Below are 7,243 nucleotides of genomic sequence, written 5' to 3'. Positions count from 1 at the left end.
ACTTATTTCACCTGTTTATTATAAAATGTTTTCAGGCAATGTTGCAGCATCTTCAATTATCTGCAAAGGAGCTAAGTTTGTTTGATTTAGACAGCAAATTGACCTCCCATCTGATTTCAATCCTTCCTACCAAATAGGTTGGCCATGAATGCTGCTGTAGTTGTGTGATACACTTTGAATTTCACCAAGCATGTGGTAAAAAGACTGGTCTGAGCCCCAGGTGTCAGATGAACCTGCCACAGCAGCAGAGAGGGAGTCATCTGTATTTATACCAAGTTTGTGTTCACATTAGCTCAGAGTATAACCGATTTATACAAATACGTAAATGTCTCATTGTAAACTCAAAGTATATTCAGACAGAGAAAAGTTCAGCTCACCTTTTCTACAGATGACATGTCTTCAGGCCTTCAGTTCTTTTCTTCTCAATTTAGTTCTCAATGATAACTCAAAGCAAATGAAGCCTTCTAACTAGGTATAATTATGACAAACACTGAAGAGCCCAGGAAGTAAAAGACAATGGTAAGAAACAATTCTAAAATGCCTTAAAGCTGCCCTCTCATCCAGCTGATTTATGTCATAAGCACTAGCTACAAATAAGTCTATAGAGTTTGAGTCAAAACATACATGAGACATTTTAACTTCTGCCCAAACTGTTCATCCTTCTGCCTCATGCTCAGTTTGGTCGATTAAAAATTAGGTGAGTAAGAAAATGGATTACCACAGTGAGAGAAAGTGAGGCCAGCAAGAAACAGGCATGACAAAGAATTATGCTGATAATTTATGAAGACCTAGAAAGAAAATTTCTGATTCATCAATAGTATTTACAGGTTAAAAAAAGAAGAAAAGAAAAGAAAACTAAACAAGAGGAGGAAAAAGGGATAAGACAGAAAAAAAAAAAGGTTGAAGGAAATGGTCTTCAGTCTGGAGAAGATTCATCCTGTGAGAATGCATTGCTGTCTTAAACAATGTACTGTTTTTCTTACTTATGAAAACCAGCATCAGATACTGGTTGTTGGTCTTGTCCTTGCTTAGGTCTATAGGTCTCCAGTCATTCATTTGCGTGTCATTGAAAGAGGGGATGACACTATATTACCCCTTTATTTTGGAGAATATGGAGGAAATATCTGTCATACTGGTCATCAATTTTTATTTCAGGAAAAGTAAAACCTATTCTTATGTAATCTTCTCTAGCACTTGGAAGCTCCTCAAATGACTGCCCCCCTCATTTCTTTCTTAATATATGCAAATTTTACTATACATTTATTTGGACCTGGAAACTTCAAACATAAAAGATTTGATGTTGCTTATACCTTGAGCAAGCAGGAAATCCTTAGGGAAATGTGAACTAGTTCATACTTATGATAACAGCTGTTTTAATAAAACAATGAATTATTGACCCAACATCTGACTCATCTTTTGCTGCATTTTTTATGTTACAGGAAGGTTTGTAACTAGTAAATTTCTTTGTATTGCATGCATATCTTATGAAAAAATAATTGCACATCCTTTGCATATATTCTTAACCACTGGCATGTTGTATGTACTCGAACTGCAGCAGTAACGAGATGTGAATATGGGTAAAATTTTGTTCTACAATCCTAAAACATAATGCTGAATTATTAGGGGGTAATTATTTAACAACAATGACAAAACCTTCTCTCTTTACTTATCTTTACCTACTTCATCTTAATCTCACATTATTTTTTAAAAGAAAACTTCATTGCATATTCTAGCAAAGTCTATTGGTAGGCGAAGGTTTAACAGAGCCAGAGAGAATGTGCAAGGAGTGAGAAAGTGAATTGATGGATGGATGGTTAAATGAATATAAATGAACTGACACCTTTACAGGAAAATAACATTTCTTTTCTTTTTTTATTCTATAGATCAGTGGGTTTTGTATCTGTAATTCTTTCATATCAGCAAAGAGGAAATAAACTCTCATGTAAATCATTTTCCCCCCATCTGTAGCATATTAAAACCATGCCTTTTTTTTTCTTTTAAGCAGACTCTTTTTTCCCTATTTGCTTATCAGTTCATCCACCATTACATTTTAAATGAAACTGCAAGACCCTTGTCCCTCCCCCAAATTTCAGCCTGATGTAGGAAAGTGGAAAGCAGACTTTTCTTGCTTTAGAATAGTGACCTAGATTCAATTACAGATAGACCCAGAAGAGAGAAGTGACACCTCACAATTTTCTTAGAGGTCTTGAAAAAATTAGAAATCTCAAAACAATACTTAATGGGAAAGAATCTGTTTATTTCTCCCCATTTTCCATCCTATTTCTTCTCTGCCTTAATTGCATTGCTTTGGTCCATTTAATTGTTCCTGGTATAACATCACAATAGGTTTCCCGCGGGATATTTCTGAATCATAAAAACGGGCATTTCAAGGAAATTTCTGAGTTTGGCTTTTGAGGGTGGGTGTCTATACACAGAGTATGTGTAATTCTGCAAACTGAACCCAGATAAGATGGGGGAAAAATCTCTTAAAAGACACATTTCCCCTTGTAGCCTTTAAAAAAGCAAACAAATTACATTAATAAAGTACACTTATTATAATTGCACTGCAGACAAAGCACTGAACGGGGAAAGGGGGTGTATATATTTTACTGTTTTCCCAATTACTGTAGAAAAATGTGGTCAAAAGAAATAGAAAGAGGGAAGAACCCTGTGATTCTGCTTATTGACTTTTATCACTAAATTAAGCATATAAATGACCTGAGCGGGTGGCTTGGTATATTAAATTAAAAAAAGAAGAACAATGATTCTCTCTTCTTTTTCCCTCCCTCTCTGATCTCAGCCTGAAAGGAGTCTCCGAGAGATAAGAAAGATGGGATTCGGTCCGCGCTACTCGGGTGGGTCCTGCTTACCGCGAGCGGGGAGGCGGTTGCCTTCCGTGCAGGATTTCCGTTGAGGCCTCACAATAAGCGGTCTCAAGAGGGGGACCCCCGCCACTTCCACGGTCCCTCAAACAAAGAAAGAAGCCAAAGTCGGCTGTCCCAAGACCAATGTAAGCGCTTAGGAAGCTTTGAGACGCTTTAGGGAGAGGAAGGCTGCTGTGGGCAGGTGTGAACACCTCAGCCCTCGCGGCAGGTTTGGAGCCGCCCAGCGTAGGAAGAGGGCAGAAGTGGGCTCGCGTCTATGCGGGTATTCGAAGTGAAAAAGAGCTGCAAACGGCACAGAAGTCCGGGGGCTAGGCGCAGGAAAACAGAGCAAGGAAACTGCCTTGGCTCTCAAACACTGCCTATGGAGGGGTGTTTCCCGGAAGATTATTCTAGATCCTATGAAAGAGGTCTCCACTGGGCGCTGGCCACGGCATTGGGGATGTGGGTGCGCGCCTGTTCTGAAAGAAGGGTCCCCCAGGCCGCGCAGGGGAACGCAGGAGACGCCTGTCCCCGGGGGAACCAGCGGAGGATTGTTTCATTTCAAAGTGAAAATCTGCAGGCTTTGGGAAACGATATTCAAAAAAGTATATAATCTCCATATGCCGCTCAATGGAGGATCCTCATAATTTACAGCGGCAGATAAGGCTAGAGGGTGTAATAAAAAATCTGAAGCCCTCCCCTCCCCCCTCGCCGCCTCCCCGGAATTGCACCTTGGGCAGCGGAGCAGAATCCGGAATGTGAACTTCTCCCGACATATGTTTCCCGCAGATAAGTAAACAATCTGGACGTGAAATGGAAATGGTAATTAATGCAGTAATGCTGTTACACCTCGAGTGTGCAAATCCCATTGACTCGCCGCACCACGGGGGGTGCCGGGCGTACGGGGACCGGTGGCGTGCGCCCAGGCTGCCCACTCCCTCCCTCCTCTCTCCCTCCTCCCTAGGTCCCCGGGCGGGGCGTCCAGAAATCCCGCAGAGACGTGCCCGGGCTGCAGGAAGCAAGGAGCTGCTTAAGCAGGGTTCGGGACTCCCGGCTCTCGGCCCTTGGAGGACTGGGCGGGTGCTCTGCCTTTGCCTCGACAGCCGCGCCTCTCACCCACCTCCCTCAGTTATCACCGCCGCGCTAGCGCTAGCAGGGCCTCCTCGGGGCTCAGAGGTGCAGCCCTGCCCTGAAGCACCCAGGAGAGCCTGAGTTCTCCTACTGTGAGCAGCCGGCGACAGAGGCCTGGAGGCAGAGGGAACCCCCAAACTTAGTGCGGCTGGTCGCCCCGAGTGCGGCTGTCGAGTCTTTCCAATCCCCTCTGTTCCGGGGCCAAGTGCGGCCGGGTGTCTGGCAGAGTTTTTCTGAAGTTTCTTTCCATCCTCGCACCGAAAGCACTGATCGTACATGAACTGCTTCTCTTACGGACCTGAGCGGAAAAGTTTGGAAAAGGCCACTGCCCGCCAGAGTAAAGCAACTTCTCCACTTTGTAGCAAAGAGGAAACTTGAGGCCTCCTTTCAGCCTTTGTCCGGCCTGGGCACCCGCTCCCTTACTCAACCCAGACCCAATGCTTGGGCTTTTGGGGGGAATTGGGGAGGTTGCCTAGCGCAGGGATTCGAGCGAAAGGATGCAGAATCAGGGGAGGCAGCCAAGGGATGTCCCCGACCCGCGGCCCTTCCCGCTTCCGAAGAGAACAGCTTTCTCACCCGACCCCAGAGGCTGGACAAGAGCCTGAGGATGACGGCTCTGCGGGACCCAGGGCCAGGGGCTGGACTAGGAAGGGAGTAGCGAGGCCCCCTCTTCCCTGACTTCAGGCTCCTTCTTAGTGTGAGAGCCGGCAACGCCCAAGCCCCGGGACCTGGGCGCACACACAGAGCCGGGATTCCGCGGCGCCCACTGAGAGTCTCTGGTTTAAAGTAGAAGCCCCAGGATTTCTAGCGCCCCCATCCTCCATCAACTTCTTTATTTTCTTAATTACTCTGCGGTGGCCCGGCGCCTGCGCTTCTGGTTCCAGGCCAATGCCCATCCCTGCAGCGTCAGGAAAGAAATCAGCCCAAGTAGCTCTCCCACTGCTAGGTCCACTAGAGCCTAGGAGGCAGGGCAGGACAGGACAGAGGCCAGGAGAACATGCCCCTCGATGGAGGCAGGAAACATGGGTCCCGGCTGTCCTGCACTCAAATCTAACGGGCCCCTTCTGTCCCTGTGCCTCTTCCTCTAGCACTCACACACAATCCACTCAGCAAATAAAGAGATGAGATTTCTTTACACAAATCTTGTGACTTAGGTGATATTCAAATTCAAATGGTTTGAAATTCATTGTCCACTTGAACAATGGTAACAAGGCCTGAGCTGGGAGGAGATGAAGGAAACAAGAGTGCTGGCACCACAGCTCGCCAAGTTTCCCGGGCCCTGGCAGTCTCGGATCTCTGCAGAGAAGCTGACCTGGCGGGACACACTTCACTAAATGGTGAGCTGTGATCAAAGTCCCTTGGCCCTAGTCTGACGGAAACATCATCCCGCTTTGGTTCACTGGAGATTCCTACAGGTTAGCTCGCTGCAGTTCCAAAATGCAAACGTTAAGGGGGTCTCAGATGTCAGTTACTCACACCTCAGTGTAATTTACTCAAAGTAGCTGGTCTTTTCCGTCTTTAAAGTCAGCGGGCCTACGGAAATTAATATTTAAATAGTAAAACTCCAAAACTGGAAGGGAATCAAAGATTTTGGGAGTCGGATCCAAAACCGAGAGGTGCATAAAAGGCTGACGGAGTTCTCGGAATGAGGGAGGCCAGAGGCTGAAAGGGACCAAGAATGCCGCATCTCTCAGAAGATGTGGCCAGTGTACCCCTGAGCCAGATGGCAGCCAAGGTTTAAGAAAGCAAACCTAGGTAAAACCCAAACAACTGTGCTCCTGCCGCGCCGGCGCCGATGGCTGCCACCCCAGCAGCATGCTGTTCAGGTCTCTGCTGTCCTAGGGAACACTCAGCAGAGGAGCGACGACGCTGAACGCGGCATGTATTTGGGTCACTTTTGGCGGGGAGAGGGGTCCCGGGGAAGCAATGAGAGCAGCAGGTGAGAGGTCCAGGCCCTCCCTGCCAATCCCGCTCGAGGGAGGCCCAGGCTGCTAAGCAAGAGAAGTCTGGGGCTCCCTGGCTGCCGGACTCGTGCCTAACGCAGAGAGATCTGCAGAACCTCCTCCTGCAGGACCACCGGCGCCCCGCGCAGCGCCAGAGTTCGGGTTCTCCGGATGTCAGGAGTCTGTCCAGGGCAACTCTTGGCTGCTCTTTGCTGCGCTACGCGCGCTCGGGAGAAGCGGCTCTTCTCCACTCCGGGCGGGCGGGGCGCTCCTCTCCCTACAGGTTTGCTTTAATGATTTTCTTGAAAGAAAGAGACAGTTGTGAGCAAACAGGTTTGACAGGGACTGCTGCCCCCCACACCCCCCAGGGGATTTCTTTTTGTCTGCGCCTGACTTCAAAGTCAGTAATCGGCCCCTGTCAGCGGCGTGACGAGAAGGATTTTGGCTGTTTGTTAGGGCGAGTCGCGGCCGCGCACCTCGGCGGACGCTCAGCGGCCCTCGGGGCGACGGAGGCAAAGCTGAGGCAGGCCCTTGCGGGGATGGGGGTGGGGGGCGAGGTTGGGACTAGGTCTAAGGAGGGCAGATGGCTGGGGAAGGCCAGTCTGCGAAGGAAGGAAACGAAGTGTGGTGGCCAAAAACCGCCCGAGTCAAGTCTTTGACTTCAGGTCCCAGGACCCGAACTGGGCCCCCCGGCTCTTTGCAGGCTGGAAAGAGGTCTCAGTCAGCTCTGAGTGAGGCCGCAGCTCCCTGAGCGCCTCTCTGCTACAGCGCACCCTAGTTTCCTAGTTCCCCATCTGAGCCCAAGACCCGGCCAACCCGGGACCCTGGTTTCAGTTTTCCAGCTTCACCCACTGCCCGAGGCCTTTGCCCCTCGCACTTTGCCTCTCGCACTCTCCACGTGCCCCTTTCCAGCCTAACCCTTCAGGTTTGCTTCAGGTGGGGTCGTGGGCGCCAGGTTCTTTCTCCAGCTGGGGTGTTCTGTTCGCCCAGGGCGCTCCCGCGCTGGGATCTGCGGGGAGATACCCAGACCCCTGTAAGCTTCATCTTAGGAGATGTTAAGGGACACTGAGCTATGGAGGCTATCAGAGCGGCTGACAGGACTGTCAGTTGGGGTTATATCAGAAAGGAAAACCGTGGCTCCTCCGTCCCAGGCCTCCTGGGCTTCCTAGGAGGTGGGAGGAGCGGCCTGCCCTAAGCGCCCAGGGCCCCCAGAACAGCTTTCTCACCCGACCCCAGAGGCTGGACAAGAGCCTGAGGATTACGGCTCTGCGGGACCCAGGGCCAGGGGCTGGACTAGGAAGGGAG

The sequence above is a fragment of the Mandrillus leucophaeus genome, unplaced genomic scaffold (assembly GCF_000951045.1).
Source record: "Mandrillus leucophaeus isolate KB7577 unplaced genomic scaffold, Mleu.le_1.0 Scaffold1050, whole genome shotgun sequence".
Classification (NCBI taxonomy): domain Eukaryota; kingdom Metazoa; phylum Chordata; class Mammalia; order Primates; family Cercopithecidae; genus Mandrillus; species Mandrillus leucophaeus.
This window is presented reverse-complemented; position numbering follows the sequence as displayed.